The sequence below is a fragment of the Chelonoidis abingdonii genome, chromosome 2 (assembly GCF_003597395.2).
Source record: "Chelonoidis abingdonii isolate Lonesome George chromosome 2, CheloAbing_2.0, whole genome shotgun sequence".
In the NCBI taxonomy this organism is placed as follows: domain Eukaryota; kingdom Metazoa; phylum Chordata; order Testudines; family Testudinidae; genus Chelonoidis; species Chelonoidis abingdonii.
Window position 1 is genome coordinate 2,924,881 of NC_133770.1, and position 15,494 is coordinate 2,940,374.

The 15,494-nt window shown below is 51.0% G+C and overlaps 1 pseudogene; it reads right to left on the reverse strand.

Annotated features, from left to right (window-relative positions):
- Positions 1-7,800: 7,800 nt before the first annotated feature.
- LOC116828399 (unconventional myosin-Vb-like) lies at positions 7,801-9,897 on the reverse strand (annotated as a pseudogene).
- Between the last annotated feature and the right edge of the window lie 5,597 nt (positions 9,898-15,494).

Here is a 15,494-nt window from a genome sequence, read left to right on the forward strand (position 1 = left end):
AGAATGGGGCTAACACTGAAGATTGCCGTCGGAGGTTCAGAGCCCTAAGGTGGAAACAGATGTGTCATTCCCCATCAGCCCTACACATTGGAAAGCTTTAAATGCCTGGATATCAGGAGCTAATGTTAAATCTCTGGACGACATGCACCTCTCTAATACAACTTGGAGCAGTTATTAGGGTGTTCGGAGGAAATCGAAAGGTAATCAAACAGATGGGAACCCCATGTAAGTGGAGCAGGGGAGATGGAGCCAGCTGAGTGAGCAGTGGCAGAAAAAAAAAATTACATTCAAGGGAGCGATACTGATTACAGGGTCACATCGACATTCACCTTGATACCGAGGGCAACCGAAGGAAAGCTGCGACTCCTAATTCTCTCCACCTCACATCTCCAGTTAACTCACCTCGGCCCATGTTACCAGTCCAGCTGGCTGACTTTTCAGTTGTAATGCACTGGGACATAAAAGGCCCAACGCCCCAAGACCCAACTGAGTACAGTTCTTATATCTCGTCATTCCAAAGATTTTTTTCCCAAATCCGTATGCTCTCAAAACCCATCGGAGCGAAGGGAAATTTGAGAGTGCGGTGAAGGAGGAGGTTATCGATGGACGAGACACTGGGGGGGGGCAAAGTGTAGCTATAGCCACCAGTTCCTTATGGCCCCCAAATTCGATCAACCCAAGGCCAGTGACATTTACCCTTGTGGCATAAGCTGTAAACTTGCCGGACGAGACTAAACTGCCTGTCCAGTACACAGGCTTGGTCAGGTAATGTGGATTATTGCAGTTACTACACAATTATCACATCCCATGCTCTGGGGGAAGATCTTGGCCAACACGGTTAGCAAGCGAGCCAATGAAGGGGGAAATTGGTACGCAGGCCAACAGCCGGCAAGCTTCCAGCCTCCCTGTTCCTGAGCATCCAAGGGGCCCTCGTCTGTTGTTAGTGCGAGAGCCAGACAGAGTAGTGGACCCAGATTCCCTGCCAACGAACTGCAAACACCATTGTACTTCCGAGTCCAGACCTGGACCTGGAACCGCACCAGAGCCAGACTCATTGCCAGCACTGACGCCAGCGCTTGCAAACACATCTTCAACCCTCAACGCTCAAGAGGGCGCCAGTGAGCCTGACTGCAAGAAGCAGCAGACACAACCAAGAGCGTCACCACCTGGCCTTTGCACGGGGGTGAGCTGTTCCAGCACGAAACCACCATCACCTACATCGCATTTCCGAAGACCAGCCTTAAGTCCACGTTAAGGAAGAACCTGGGTGTCTACCACGCTCCAGGAAACAGTTTGCAGCCTGAGCAGGAGCAGATGACAGCTTCAGAAAAGCTTGGGCGGTGGCGCGGAACACCCACCGCCTCTCCTTTCTATACCGAGTCCGCGTTTTGGGTATAAACAAGGATTTTATATAAAGGGTAGACTCTTTATGGTGGACACGGAAGACTGGCATCCACAAAAACGTTGGTGGTTTGCAACTAGGTACTGGGGGAAGCTCTTAAGCTTAGCACCATGATATCCCAGATGGCCATGCTGGGGTGAACAGAACCAAGACAGGTTGGAGTCCTTCCATTGGAGGGTGGGAAAGGATGTTGCCAAGTATTGGTCCGTGCTTGGAGGTGTGCCAAAAAGTGGAAGCCCCAGGACTAGGTCAGGCCCCTCCAGCCACACTCCCTAATTGAGGTCTATTTCAGCGAGTAGCTGTGGATATTCCTGGTCCTTCCCAAAAAAGCCCCAGAGTAAAGCATACCTTTACTTCGTGACTTGCTACCGAGGCCAGAAGCAAGAGCTCTAGGCAAACATTGGGTAAGAACTGTGTGCCAGGCTCTAATAGACATTTTCCAGAGTAGGTTGGCCCTCGATTCCTTTACGGATTCAGGGAAATATCTGGCAGGGACCATGAAAGAATGTGGGAACTTCATGGGTGAATTCACTTGGTGCCACCGTCCACCATCAAACCAATGGCCCGATGAGAGGTTTAAATGGAACTTTGAGGGGTCTGATCCGTAAATTCGTAAATGAACACTCCATGACTGGGACCTATGTGTTTGCAAGCAGTTGCTCTTTGCTTACTGGGTGACCACAGTCCCAGTATGTAGGGTTCACCATTTGAGCTGGTGTATGGCCACGAGGTTGAAAGGGACCAGTTACAGTATGGTGAGGCTTGCAATGGAGGAGTTTACCTCTCTCCAGGAACTACATTCTGGAGCTTTGAAGAACCTACAAAACACCCTCCACACTCTTTAGCCTTTTGCTAAAGAAAAACTAAAGGATGCTCAAAAAGAGCAAAGGCCTGGTATGATAGAATACCAGAGAGCTTCCTTAGCAGAGACCAGCTTATGGTCGTGAAGGCGCAACAGGGCCCAATAAGAGGAAAGCATCATGGGAGGGCTTCATGGTACAAGAGCACCTGAGCTGTAAATACCTCATAGATTCCAATTCCTCCCTAAAAGCCAGAGTACCATGTTAATTCTCTCAAGCCTTTTTTCAGAGACTTCAGGTTTGTTCAGTTTACGAGCCCAGAGGAGATGTGCTGATGGCCTGACAGTGCTACGATGAGGGAATGTAAGGTGGGTGGAGAGGTGACCCTCTCCAACCGGAAATGTCTGCGCAGGTAACGATTCAAGGATTAATTAAATGCACGCTCCAGGGGAAGTTCCCAGATCAAAACTGGTTAAAAATTGTCCCTACAATGTGAAGAATCTTGTAGTTTTACATATTAGTGGCAGAATTAGGATGTCATGGTTTAATTTGATCTGTTATTCTAGAGTTCGTAGGGAGAAATTCACTGCCAGGTGTGGTTCCACACTGTCAGCGATTTGGGGGCTTTGTTCATAAACAGATGTAGGAGTTAATAGGACAGAAGTACTTTGATATTCATTTTGACTGTAAGGTAACAAGTTCAGTAAGCATGGCGTCACCTGGCCGAGGACCAATCGCGGACAGGATACTTTCAAATGTGAGGAGGGAGTTTGTGTGTGTTTCTGGTGTTGGGGTGCCCTCTGCTGTTTACTGCCTGAAATGATGCTTCTCTGTTGCCTCCTTAGGGTTGCTTAGCAACAGAGTCTTTTTTTAACTCCTTCTACCTAGCTATTCCGGACAGAGTTAGAAAGAAAAAAAACCATTGATTTGCAAATATGTTTTGCTGGTGTATGGTTACTCACAACTGGAGTCCCTTTGTTTAACAAAGATCCTTGTTAAACCCTAATCCCTCTGCCTTCAGAGTACTCAGAAGGGAGAGACCAAAAAACCTGCAGACCCTTGCTTTTAACCCAATCTCCTCTAGTCTGCTTTACACACAGCTAGCAGGCAAAGAGAAAGAAAAAATCCTACTGGCTTTTGCTTAGAAACCCAAACCTCTCAGTCTGCCTACAAATAGCTAGCAGGGAGAGAAATAAAAACCTCACTGGCTTTTGGACTCTATCTTATCTATCTGTCCCATACCCTGCACACCATGTCATGGTATAAATCCCCACTCTGAACCTTAGCGTCCAAAAGATGGGGTACAAGCATGAATTCCTCTAAGCTCAATTACCAGCTTAGTACTTGTAGCGCTGCCACCCACCAGGAATTCCAGTGCCTGGTACACTCTAGTCCCCCCAAAACCTAGCCCAGGGACCCCCAAGACCCAGATCCTACTTCTATTAATTCCTACTATCTGTTTATGACAGCACCAGTGCCCTCCCTTGAAGGGAAAGGCACTGGAGGAGTCCGGTCCATTTCTGGAGACGCTCTGTCACCCTGCCCTGGAAACCTTGCCAGTTCTCCGGCAGACACGGGTGCGTGGCAGAAAGGTAAATGCCGAGATAGAGCAGCGGACCCATGGTCCACCGGATGGCCTGAAGCGCGGGTGGGAGGGAGCCAATTGGCCAGAGTTCTTGACCCAGTTGACCCGGGCGGAGGAGGCCACTGAGTGCACAGCCTGGCAAGCCTCCATCCGCTCCAAGTCGCCTAGGTCCTGGACCATGAGAGCACATCGTCGGCATACGCTGACAGGACCAGCCACAGCTCCGGCTACAAAGCACCAACTCCGTCAACCTCCTGCAGAGGAAACAGAGGAAGGGCTTATCGCCAGAGTGTACAGCTGGCCGAGAGGGGGCACCCCTGCCATATTCCCACCCACGAAGCTAACCGGCTCGTCAGGTCATTGAGCCCTGACCAGAAACTCTGCGGAAGCGTACAGCACTGGAGAAAACCCGACAAACCAGGATTCCAAAACCTAGTGCTCGTAGAGTGTCCAAGGTACCCGTGGTCCACCCCGCAAATCTTCTCCTGATCCAGGGACAGGAGGCGAACGACAGACTGTCCCTGCCACAACTCCAAGAGATCTCAGACACAGATACAGCGTTATCAAAGCTGCACGGCCCGGACCGACCTGTAGGTCTGGTCTGGGTGATCACTCTTCCCAGCACAGACCCACCCACAGCAGAATGGCTTGGCTACGACTTTGTAGTCCATGCTGAGGAGCGAGACGGGACGCCAATTCCTTAGATCGCGGAGGTCCCCTTCTTCAGCAAAAGGCAAGCATGGCTCGCCTGCACGAGAGAGGGAGCACCCCGCCCTGCAAAGACTCGGCCCAGACCGTGACCGGTCTGGCCAAGAACTCACAGAACATGAGGTAAGACTCCACGGTCAGCCAATCCATGCCTGGAGATTTGTTGTGGCATGCGACGGAGGGCTTCCGAGAACTCGGCCAGGAGAGAGGCAGCTAGCTGGTCCCGGTTGCTCGCACTGACCATCGGGAACGCCGTTCCAGAGCACTCTGCAAGCGGCAGGATCGGTCAGATCGGGGAGAAAAGTGTGCGTAAAAGGTCCTGCCCTCTCGCACATCTCCGCCGATCCGTGAGGGGGTACCGTCCTCTACAGAAGGCAGGTATGTGCTCTTGGCCCCCTCTTTTTCTCAGGCATAAAGAAGGGGAGCCGCGATCCATCTCTCGAAGGAGGCGAGATGCGGGATCGAACAAAGGCACCCGGGCTGTGACATTATTGATATAAACTGGGACATATAGAACATGGGTTGAACAAGCGTCTGGTAGTTGGCACCAAATCTATGTAAAGGGGGTTCATATAAGGTGTCTAAGACCAGGTTACGGGTTACGGTTATGATTATGCTGTCTGTATGTCTGTATCATTTGGTAGTTGAAGTTATGAATATTGCTGTAGCTGCTTGTATTTCAAACTTGTGCTGTGTTCTGGAAAGATCCAGACAAGTTGGTGACAGCTTCTGTTTAGCCTGCTTGAAGGCCATTAAGGACCATCAGCTACACAACTGACCCATGAGAGGAGGCAGATACGCCTTGTGACTCAGCAGGGTGTGCAGAAACTGGCCCATGTGACTGCAAGTTCCATTTTGCTGTAACTTCCACAGTAGAAACAAAAGAGGTTCTACACCTGAAAGCCTATATAAGGCGGAGGCCTCATCTCCACCTTGTCTTCATTGTCTTCCTACCTCTGGAGGGACTTGCTACAAACTGAAGCTCCGAACAAAGGACTGATGACCATTCCAGTGGGAATGCACTCCAGAGACTTGATTTGAACCTGCAGTTTACTCCATCACTGCCACAGGCCTCATCTAAGAACTTTGCATCTTACTGTATGTAATTAAAATCCATTTAACCAATTCTAGCTCTCATCTCTAGCTTTTTTCCTCTGTGAATAAACCTTAGATTTAGCTTCAGAGGATTGGCAACAGCGTGATTTGTGGTAAGATCTGAGTGTATATTAATCTGGTCTGGGCTTGGTCCTTTGGATCGAAGAGAACCTTTTTCTTTACTGGGGTGTTGGTTTTCATAACCATTCATCCCAGGCGAGAGTGGCACTGGTGGGATACTGGGAACTGGAGTGTGTAAGAAATTGCTTGTGTGATTGTGGTAGCTAGTGGGTGACGCCGAATCTTTGTCTGGCTGGTTTGGTTTGCCTAGAGGTGGAAAACCCAGCCTGGGCATGACTGCCCCTGTTTGAGCAATTGGTCCTGATTTGGCATCCAGTTGGGTCCGCCAGAATCGCATCGGTCACATGGGCCGATGGTCTTCGAGGACCCGGAGCTCCTCCCGTTCTCCCGGCATGCTCCGCAAAGGGAAGGATCTCGGGCTGGTGGCCAGACGCCTCTCCAGTCTAAGACGCCCTCTCTTTCGCTGCTCTACTCGCCGCATCTCTCTGGCGCACTGCGCCTGAGGTGTAGTCAGACGATGGTGGGCCGTTCGAGAGAAAACGGGCGCGCTCCATCTCTTCCACGGAACGATTCCGACGCAGCGAGCTGGGCGCCGAGCGGATGGAGCAGCCACGCTGCTGCCCTCGCCGGGCCAGCCAGAACTCCTGGAAGGATGCCACAAAGCCCACATCCTCCATCAAGCAGTTGTTAAAATGCCAATAGGCCGGCCCCAGCCTCTCCGCACGGAGAGAGGCCGTCACAGTGATGAGGTGGTGGTCCAAAAAAGCGGCCGGCCGGACGCTGGAGGACTGGGCCCATGAAAGATGGAAACATGACAAATAGATGCGGTCTAACCAGGAGTGACACGAGCGATGGGCTTCCACCCAGACATAGGTAAACGTGGAGACATTTTCCGGGTGGTGGTCATGCCAGACGACCACCAGGGAGTGATGGTTCACAATCTCCCAGAGGACGTCCACAGTGGCCGGGTTCTGCTCGGTCCCCAAGCGGTCCCGCTCCTCGAGGGTGGTGTTAAAGTCCCTCCCCAGGACCAGGCATTCACGAGGATCTAAGGAGCCGAGAAAGGCAGACGCCTGCTGATTAGAACTGCAGCCGCTCCGGGCCCGATGTCGGGGCATAGACGTTCACGAGGTTGACCACGAGCCCCTCCATGCGGACCCAGAGGTGCAGCAGGCGGCCCAGCACAGCCTTGGTGACTCCCAGCACCTCGGGCCATAGGTCGGGGAAGAACAGGGTTGCCACTCCAGCAGTACGGGCTGTGAGATGGCTTAAGTAGACCCCGTCCCCCTACTTCAGCTGCCAGCTGGCTTCGGCGGCTGAATCCATGTGGGTCTCCTGCAGGAAAACCAGAGTAACCCCCCTCCTGAAGGAAGGAGAGCACCTGGCTTCTGCGGAAACCCACTCTAAAGCCCCATGTGTTCAATGTGGCAAAGGTGACGAGTGCCATGAGGAAGGCTGGGGGGGATCCTCGCTGGCAGGGGCACTCACGGCCCCTGTTGGGCAGCGCAGCAAATCGTGACCCACCCCGAAGGCGAGCAAGGAGTCATGGAAGCTGTGGACCCACTGGTAAGCCGCAGCACCCTACTTCCTGGTCCTTTTGCCCTCCCCCATGAGGGCCCTCGCTGCCCGGAGGATCTGGTGAAAATCCCCCCATCGCTGGAGAGCAAGCGGTATCTTGTTGCGGGAGCCCCAGACGTCTTCTAGAAACTCCCGCAGCTCCTCTCTCGGTGTAGGGGGGGTTGGGTCACTGGCCTCCGATGATCCACCGGTGGGGCCTCTGGCACAGCCCCATGGCCTACTGAAATGGGCAGGTAAAGGGCGGACCCTTGATGTGGTGCTCGATGGGCCGGCGCCACATGGGCCACCCCAGATCCCGGCTCAATGGGGGGCGGCGGAGGGAAGAGTGCAGCCCCTATTGGGTCAGGATTGGAAAACTCAAAGGCCCCTCCCTGTGGGTCATCCTCCGGGAAAGGGAAGGAGACGGCCCCAGGGGCAGCAATAACATTGCGTGAGGTGGAGGGGATAGGGACGGGGTTAGGAGCAGGGGCAGGGCTGGGATCAGGAGCAGGGGCAGGGCTGGGGTAAGAAGAAGGGGCAGGGGGAGGGACAGAGGCAGGATCCTGGGCCATAGGAGCTGGACTGTCAGGAGGTGACTCAAGCTTCAGAAGCAGCTGAAAACCTCCATGAAGCAAATCCAGGATCTCACAGCAAGCGGAGAGGCCCGGTTGCTGGAGCAGAAGGTGAAGGTGGAAGAGATGGAAACGCCTCTCGATGTCCCGTGTCCAGCTGGGGCATTCAGGGGCATGCTGGGGTGCAAAGCAGAGGATGAAGGATGCCTCATCAGGAACATCATCACAGATTTCAAACTGCAGCACAGTCCCGGCGCCCTCCCCGTGCTGCTGGCTTACGTCCTGTTCATATGCTTCCGGCATGCGGACTCCAGCCACGACGAGCACTGGATCCATTCAGTCTTCGCCGCCGCCGTCAGCGGCATCAAGAGGGTGGTGAAGAAGCACAGCGAGGACTTCACCAGTGGATAAGCAAAAGAGGATTGTTAGAAAGACTTTCAGGAAACTGGCCAAACTTAAGCAGGACAATACTCTCCATGAGCGAGACAATATGGAGACATCGATTTATCTGATCATTTCCCAAGATCATACCATTCATCAGCAAGTCAACAGAATGAAGGAATTGGATATGGAAATTTAAAAATGTGAAGCCAAATTCCACCTAGTTCAAGTAGAAAATGATGGAGAAAATTATGTGCAGGATTCTTATTTAATGGCTACCAAGGCACATTTACCCTCATGCACAGCATTTCCTGAGGGCTCGTTGCAAAAAGCCCTCGGGCTCAGATTGGGGAGAGATGTGCTGGGCATGCAGTAGAGCTGGGCAAGTGGACATTTCCAAGAGGAAATTCCTGCCAGAGTTTTGAATTTTAGAAGGGGACGTTTCTGGAGCCCTTTGGAGCCGTCCTTTCGGTGCAACAACCTCATGTCTGCACCCTGAAATTTCAACCTGAGCCATTGGCTTCTTTCCAAGGAAAAGGGCATTTCTAGGGCACGGCAGCCAGTACCCTGCAGCCCGGGCTGCTGCATGCACGGTTGTGAGACTGCATCTTCCCCAGGAGCATTGCTGCGGCGTCGCTCTCGCTGGGGTCAGAAACGTCAGGTTAATGCTGTCAGGGATGCGGAGCTCATCCAGCTGCACGGGAGAGCAGGAGAAGGGCAGGTGCACGGGGAACAGGTGAGCCATGTCTACCAGCAGCTGGCAGGGGCTGGCTGGAGTTTGCTCCACCAGCCGGTTCTCTACGTTGCTTATGAAGCTGGGGCTGATGCGCTCCTCCAGCCTGGCAGCAGGCGTGTAGGCCCGCAGGATCTTCATGATCTGCGGAGTAGTCAGCGCCGTGCACAGGCAGCAGATGGCCTCAGCATCTTCCTCCATCGTCTTCTTAACCTGTAGCAGCTGGGCAGCCTGGATGAGGGGCTGCAGGACATCTATGGCGCTGCTCTGCTGGAGGCCCTTGGCCCGCAGCCACTACTCCAGCTGACTCACGTTGTACCGAAACTGGACGCCTTGACTCCAGGAACAGGGTCGCTCCTCAGGAGCAGGTAGTTGAGGGCCACCCTGCCAACGGTGAAGAGGAGCTGCCAGAAGGCCTGGCCCATGACCACAGGCTCCAGCTGGTGCCTGCCCAGCGCCTCTTGGAGGGAGCTGAGCTGCTGGAGCAGCGAGTCCAGTGTGTAGGCGGGAGCCGCCGGCTGCTTGCGGTAACCGGGGGGCCTGGCTGACGACAAACCCTGGATGGTCTCGCTCTCCAGCGTGGCGGTGACAATCACGGGCTTCAGTTTTTTCTGTGCCAGGCGGATCAGCTGCTGGTAGATCTGGATGGCCAGGTCACCCAGGCTCTGGCAGTGGCTGGCAAGGTCGAAATTCCTCAGGCAGTGCTGGTTCTGCTTGGGGGTGTTGGCCAGCCGGTAGCTCTGGTCCCTGCCGTACTGTCTCAGGCAGTTGATGAGGCAGCAAGTGTTGGTGAGCCAGAGCGCCACCACGTCGAAGGCCTCGCAGCCAGGCTCGGGAGCCTGAGGGGTAGGGAGGGGGTCCCCTAGTTCTTGTATTATGGGAATAAGTAAATGACTTTTCCTTATCCACTTTCTCCACATCACTCATGATTTTATATACCTCTATCATATCCCCCCTTAGTATCCTCTTTTCCAAGCTGAAGAGTCCTAACCTCTTTAACTCTTTCTCATATGGTACCTCTCCAAACCCCTAACTTTAGTGCCCTTTTCTGAACCTTTTCTAGTGCTAGATATCTTTTTTGAGGTGAGGAGACCACATCTGTACACAGTATTCGAGATGTGAACGTACCATGGATTTAATATAAGGCAACAATATATTCTCAGTCTTATTCTCTATCCAATGGCAGCGTGAACGCAACTTTGTCGCAGGAGCACTCTCCTGCCAACACATCTAACACTGCTTATGGGCTGAAAGTATTTGTCAGCAAAAGTACCAAACAAAATACCTGCAGAGAGCGTTCAGACATGCTGACTTTTAGCGACAAGGCTGTGTGTGTTGCAAAGCTGTGTAGTGTAGACAAGCCCTGATAGTCAGCTGGTGAGCAAGTGACTGGTGAGTCAAAGAGGTGCAGCCAGCAGGCATTTGGGGGAGAGTACGGGAGAACCACTGAGCAGGGGCTGCTGGATGTGCAGCAGGGTGGCTAGCAGAGGGGGGTGGTGAACAGTGGAAGCCAGCAAGAGTGAGCCAAGATGGCCCGAAGGTGTGGGAGGTTGAACAACTCCGCAGAACATCTCTTGAACTCTGGGTCTGCATGACCAAAGGTGCATGCAACTGTGAGTGCGGTGGCAAAGAAGCAGTCGAGTAGTATACAGCGGTACTATTGGGTTGCTGGAACTTAAAGAACCGAAGGGGGAAAGGACTCTGCGCAGCAACCTACTTGGGGTATGCTCTTTACTCATGGTGTATATGAAACCCTGTTTACAGTGTGCTTCCCAAATAAACGTCAAGTTACTGCTACCTCACTTTAAAAACCTTTCTTTTCTACACTCAGACTCTGTGCATTATGAAGAGGAGAAGTTATTGCTCCTCAGAGGCATCCTAGGGGGTTGTGTAATTTTTCCCAGTCACTAGGGTGGGGCCTTAGGCCTGTCTGTGTTGTATATGATATTGACTGGCCCTGGTTGCCGCTGGCTCCGCCCTGGTAGAAGGTTACAAAAGGATATATCATCACCCAGCACAAAAACCCGTGGCAGCCATCCAGAGCCTGGCTCTACAAAGTCGGGCTCTAAGAACTTGTGCCGCAATGCTAAAAAATAGCCATGTGGATGTTTGGGCTCAGACTGGAGCTCAGGCTCTGAATCCCCTCCACCCACGCATATCCCAAGCTTCAGAGCCTGACCCCAAGTCTACAAATCTGTTTTTTAACTGCCATAGCGTGAAGTTCTGCAAGCTCCATTCGTGAGACCTGGGCTCTGAGACTCACTGCCATTCTGTCAAGTCCCATGTCTGACAGGGGATTATAAGATGGGACAAAGAGCCTTTATTTGCAGAGGCCAGGACGGGAACAAGGACTGGCGACCCAGGGTTGTTTTATCAGGAGCATCGGCGACTTAATGCCCGGGGAAGTTCTGGCACCCCAGGACAGGCAAATGTGGTGTTTTCAGAGAGACCATTGCTGAGGCCAGGTGTGACGATGCAGCGTCTGCGGGGACCACCACCGACGAGTGCCAGTCCAGGACAAATCGCTAAAACAGCCAAGGGCAGTTACACCGCCCAAGGCGGGGTTTTGTCCACCTCTAAGAGCACCAAAACCAGCCAGACAAAGAGGACTTTTGGTCTCACCCCACTGGCTAACCACAAGTCACACCAGCAATTTCCTTAGACACTCCAGTCTCCCAGTACCACCACCAGTGCCACTCGTCTGGGGGATGAATGGTTATGAAAACAACCCCCAGTAAAAGAAAAAAAGTTCTCCTGATCCCAAAGGACCAAGCCCCACAGACCCAGGTCAATATACAAATTAGATCTTACACCAAAATCACACTCGTTGCCAGTCCTTAAAATCTAAAAATCTAAAAAGGTTAATTCATAAGGGAAAACCAGAGATGAGAGCATAGATTGCTTACAATGGACAATCAATTACATAATATGATGGCCAAAGATTTTAGTTCAGGCTTGTAGGACAGTGATGGAGTAAACTGCAGGTTCAAATCAAGTCTCTGGAACATTCCCAGCTGGGATGGGTCATTCAGTCCTTTGTGCAGAGCTTCAGTTTGTAGCAAAGTCCCTCCAGAAGTAAGAAGCAGGACTGAAGACAAGATGGAGAAGAGACCTCAGCCTTTTATAGTCTTTTCCAGGTTTAAGAACCTCTTTATTCTTACTGTGGAAAATTACAGCAAAATGGAGTCTGGAGTCACATGGGCAAGTCCCTGCATACTTTGCTGAGTTACAAGGCATATCTGCCTTCTCTCAATGGGTCAATTGTGTAGCTGATGGTCCTTAATGGGCCATCAAGCAGGCTAAGCAGAACTAACACCAACTCATCTGGGGTGTCACCCAGAAGCACAGCATAAGTTTGAAAACAGATAGTATAGAGCCAATATTCATAAATTCAACTACAAAATTGATACACACATACAGACAGCATAATCATACCCAGCCAACCATAACTTTGTCTTAGACACCGCATTTGACCCCCCACCTTTATACAAGATTTGGTGCCACTATAGGACTTTGGTTGCAACCATGTTCTATATGGTCTCAGTTCAATTCAATAACATGACACTAGGGATGCAGCGTCAAATGTGGGAGGATAGTAGCAGGGTGTAAGATAGATACCCAGACTCTGCTCTCAGCCAGCGAATCTCAGAACACGGGTAACTTTACAACTTGGTAGCCAAACTGTGTCAGTTTGAGAAGCCTGAAGTAGGGCCTTTGGAGAGGAAACCAAAGAGATGCTCAGCACGAAGCTGTTTCCTGGCTGCGGCTGTAAGAAAAATGGGATCTAGAGGCTCAAAAAGACTTTGGCAACGAGAAGCAACAGGCTGCCATTGAACAGCTCCGCTGAGCATCCCACACCTCACTCCTTCTGTGCAGTCAGGCTGCAGTTCCTGAGATAATGCATCTCCCATGGTCAGTGAGGGGCATCTCAGGGATAGCAGTTAAGGGTGGGATGGGCTGATTAGTCTAAGGGAGAAGGTGTGGCAGAGGGGAGGTTGCTTTTCCCTGAGGGTGGGAAGGTTTCAGCAGCAGAGAGGAATCAGGGGCCTGTCAGGTGCAGGTGCTGGGAGCATCATGCTGTGGTCAGGTTGAAGCTCCTGTTATGTATGAGAATGACTCAGAACTCAAATTTTTGAAGAACCAGTTTGGAGCCACGATAGAGACAGCTCCTGAACTGTACAGAGACCAAACCACACATTCAAGGCATGTCCACTTGCTCCCAGTTCAGAGACAGCAAGGGAAAGAAACTCCATCTCACTGTGGGTAACGCATGCACACACAGACTACATATTCTGCAAATGCTGCAGATAGAGAGACAGGAAGGGGAAGACAAACTAGTCTGAGTGTGGGAGACAGAGCTCTGCAGCGAATGCTGATTTGGGAGAGGGAACAGGAACCTCATCAAAGTGTTGTTGATCTCCACGCCTATTCACAGATGTTTCTGTGCTCATTTTGCAGATACAAAAACAGGAAACTAGCACAGTGTGGGTACAAACTTCCCCTAGTTATCACTCTGCAGATACAGACAGGAAAGGACTCGCCCATGAACGTACTCAACTATATTTCAACAAAAACAAAATGACCTTTTCCTCTCAGCCTGCCCTTTTCGCCATCCCAGCAAATGAGTTTATACATATAAATTTCAGATCGCACAAGAACATTTTACAGTGTTATTTAATAGCTATCTCACAGTTTAGAGCAGTTACGATAATGGGAACATGGCAGAAGATCACCATAAAGGAAGGGAGAACAAGGTAATCACACAGGACAGGCAGCATTGGAATGAAAAACTTCAGAATCTCCATGCTTTGGCTCAGGGACTTAAAATTTGGCAGCAGGATTATCATAGGAGCAGGGATGTATCTTTTGTTGTCCTCATATAAATTTGCCAAAATTTCGGCAAATTAGAAGCTCAGAAGACTCCATCTGCACCAAGTATGCACCATCCCCACACAGTTTCTATGTGTGACCAAATTTGCACATGTGCCGTCCATACAAAGTGACCCAAATCTGTCAGAATCCTGCACCTGATGGGTCATCCAGCTTTTCTAGGTTTAAATATAAGAAAGACTCAAATAAATGTTGCAACTTAGAATATTTGTACGCTCTTTGACAGAGGTGGTGGACCTGAGCATAGAACAGCCATATCTGATAGCATATTGGTCCAATACGCTTCACTCAGTGGACAAGACTTGGTGATGAGTCTCATCTAGAAGTGGTTGCTGGTAACACTTTTCACTGGATTGGCAATTCTGAGGATGAACCCTGATGCTCTGCTGTGGGGTTTGCCATCAGTTCTTTGATTGGGCATGAACTGGAGTCGCTGCCGAAGGCTGTTAGCGACACACTTACGCTCTGGTGCATTGGTCTTGCTAAAGGTTGATATGCTGCTGTCATCAGCACATGTGCACCGACAATAATCCATCCAGATGAGGATAAAGACTTCTGTGGACCCCTTGATCACATCATCAAGTTGGTCCCATGTAATGACAAGCTTATCATTCTAGATGATTTCAGTGCCAAGGGCAATGGTCATTGTGGGGTGAGTAATGTGAATGGCAACAGCTTGTCACTCCTTTCCAAAGGTACTGAGTACTTCCTAGTCATCAACACTGTTTTAACTGGCCAACAAGTATAGGATGACCTGGATGCCCCTCATTCAAAGCACTGACACATGATCGATTATGTTACTGTGCAGCAAAGAGATCTCCACTGTTAGGATATAGATATTCAGGCCTGTCTGCAAAGGCCTATACTTTAAGAATTTAGGTGTGTTCTTATCACTTAGCTAGTTATAGAGGTATAAAAGTGTAAGCAGAGTCAGGATGAGCGCTACCCTGACATCTGGTGGGGAATTGTAGAGAGTGTGAAAAGAATTTTAAGAATTTGCATTGGCATCCACCCCCCACTTAGCATAACTCCACAGCAGCTTGGGATGATGATTTTAACAGCTCTGGGATCCCCAATTTCTTTGTTATTGGGGCAGGAGGAAAAACAAAAAATTGTCACCCTGATTGAGGATGCTGTGGGACTGCTTTGTGACAGAAATGACTCAACCTCAGTTGGGTGGTAGTTGCTAAACATGGGACATGGGTTCCAAAACCCCATCAATTGAGAGAGGTTGGGGACTGGGGGCTCCCTCTTTTTGAAGGCCTGGAACACCACTTACACATCTTCCTCTCTCCACTGTTAAAGAGTAGAGCTAATTTTGATTCTATTAGGAGTTTATCTAGAGACTGCTGAGCTGAATTCATGTTGAGCCAATAGTGCACCAGCACCAGGGCTCCCCTACTAACAGCTGAATTGAGATCACCGAGTGCTGTGTTAACTAGTGGGGGAGCCTGAAGACCTATTGTTAAGCGGCTGGCAGAGCAGTTTGCAGCATGTTGGAGCAGCCCATGGAACAGTGAGCGGAGTGAAGCAGTTTGCAGGGACAGCTGGAGGAGTGGCACAGCTGGTTGTGGTGAAGGCTGCAGCAGAACTCCACGGAGAGGCGGAGCAGTTGGCCCTGGCCCACGTAAGGTGCCCCTTAACACCCTGTGTGGACTTCCCCCCCATTTCCACCCAGGCTGCGGGGGTA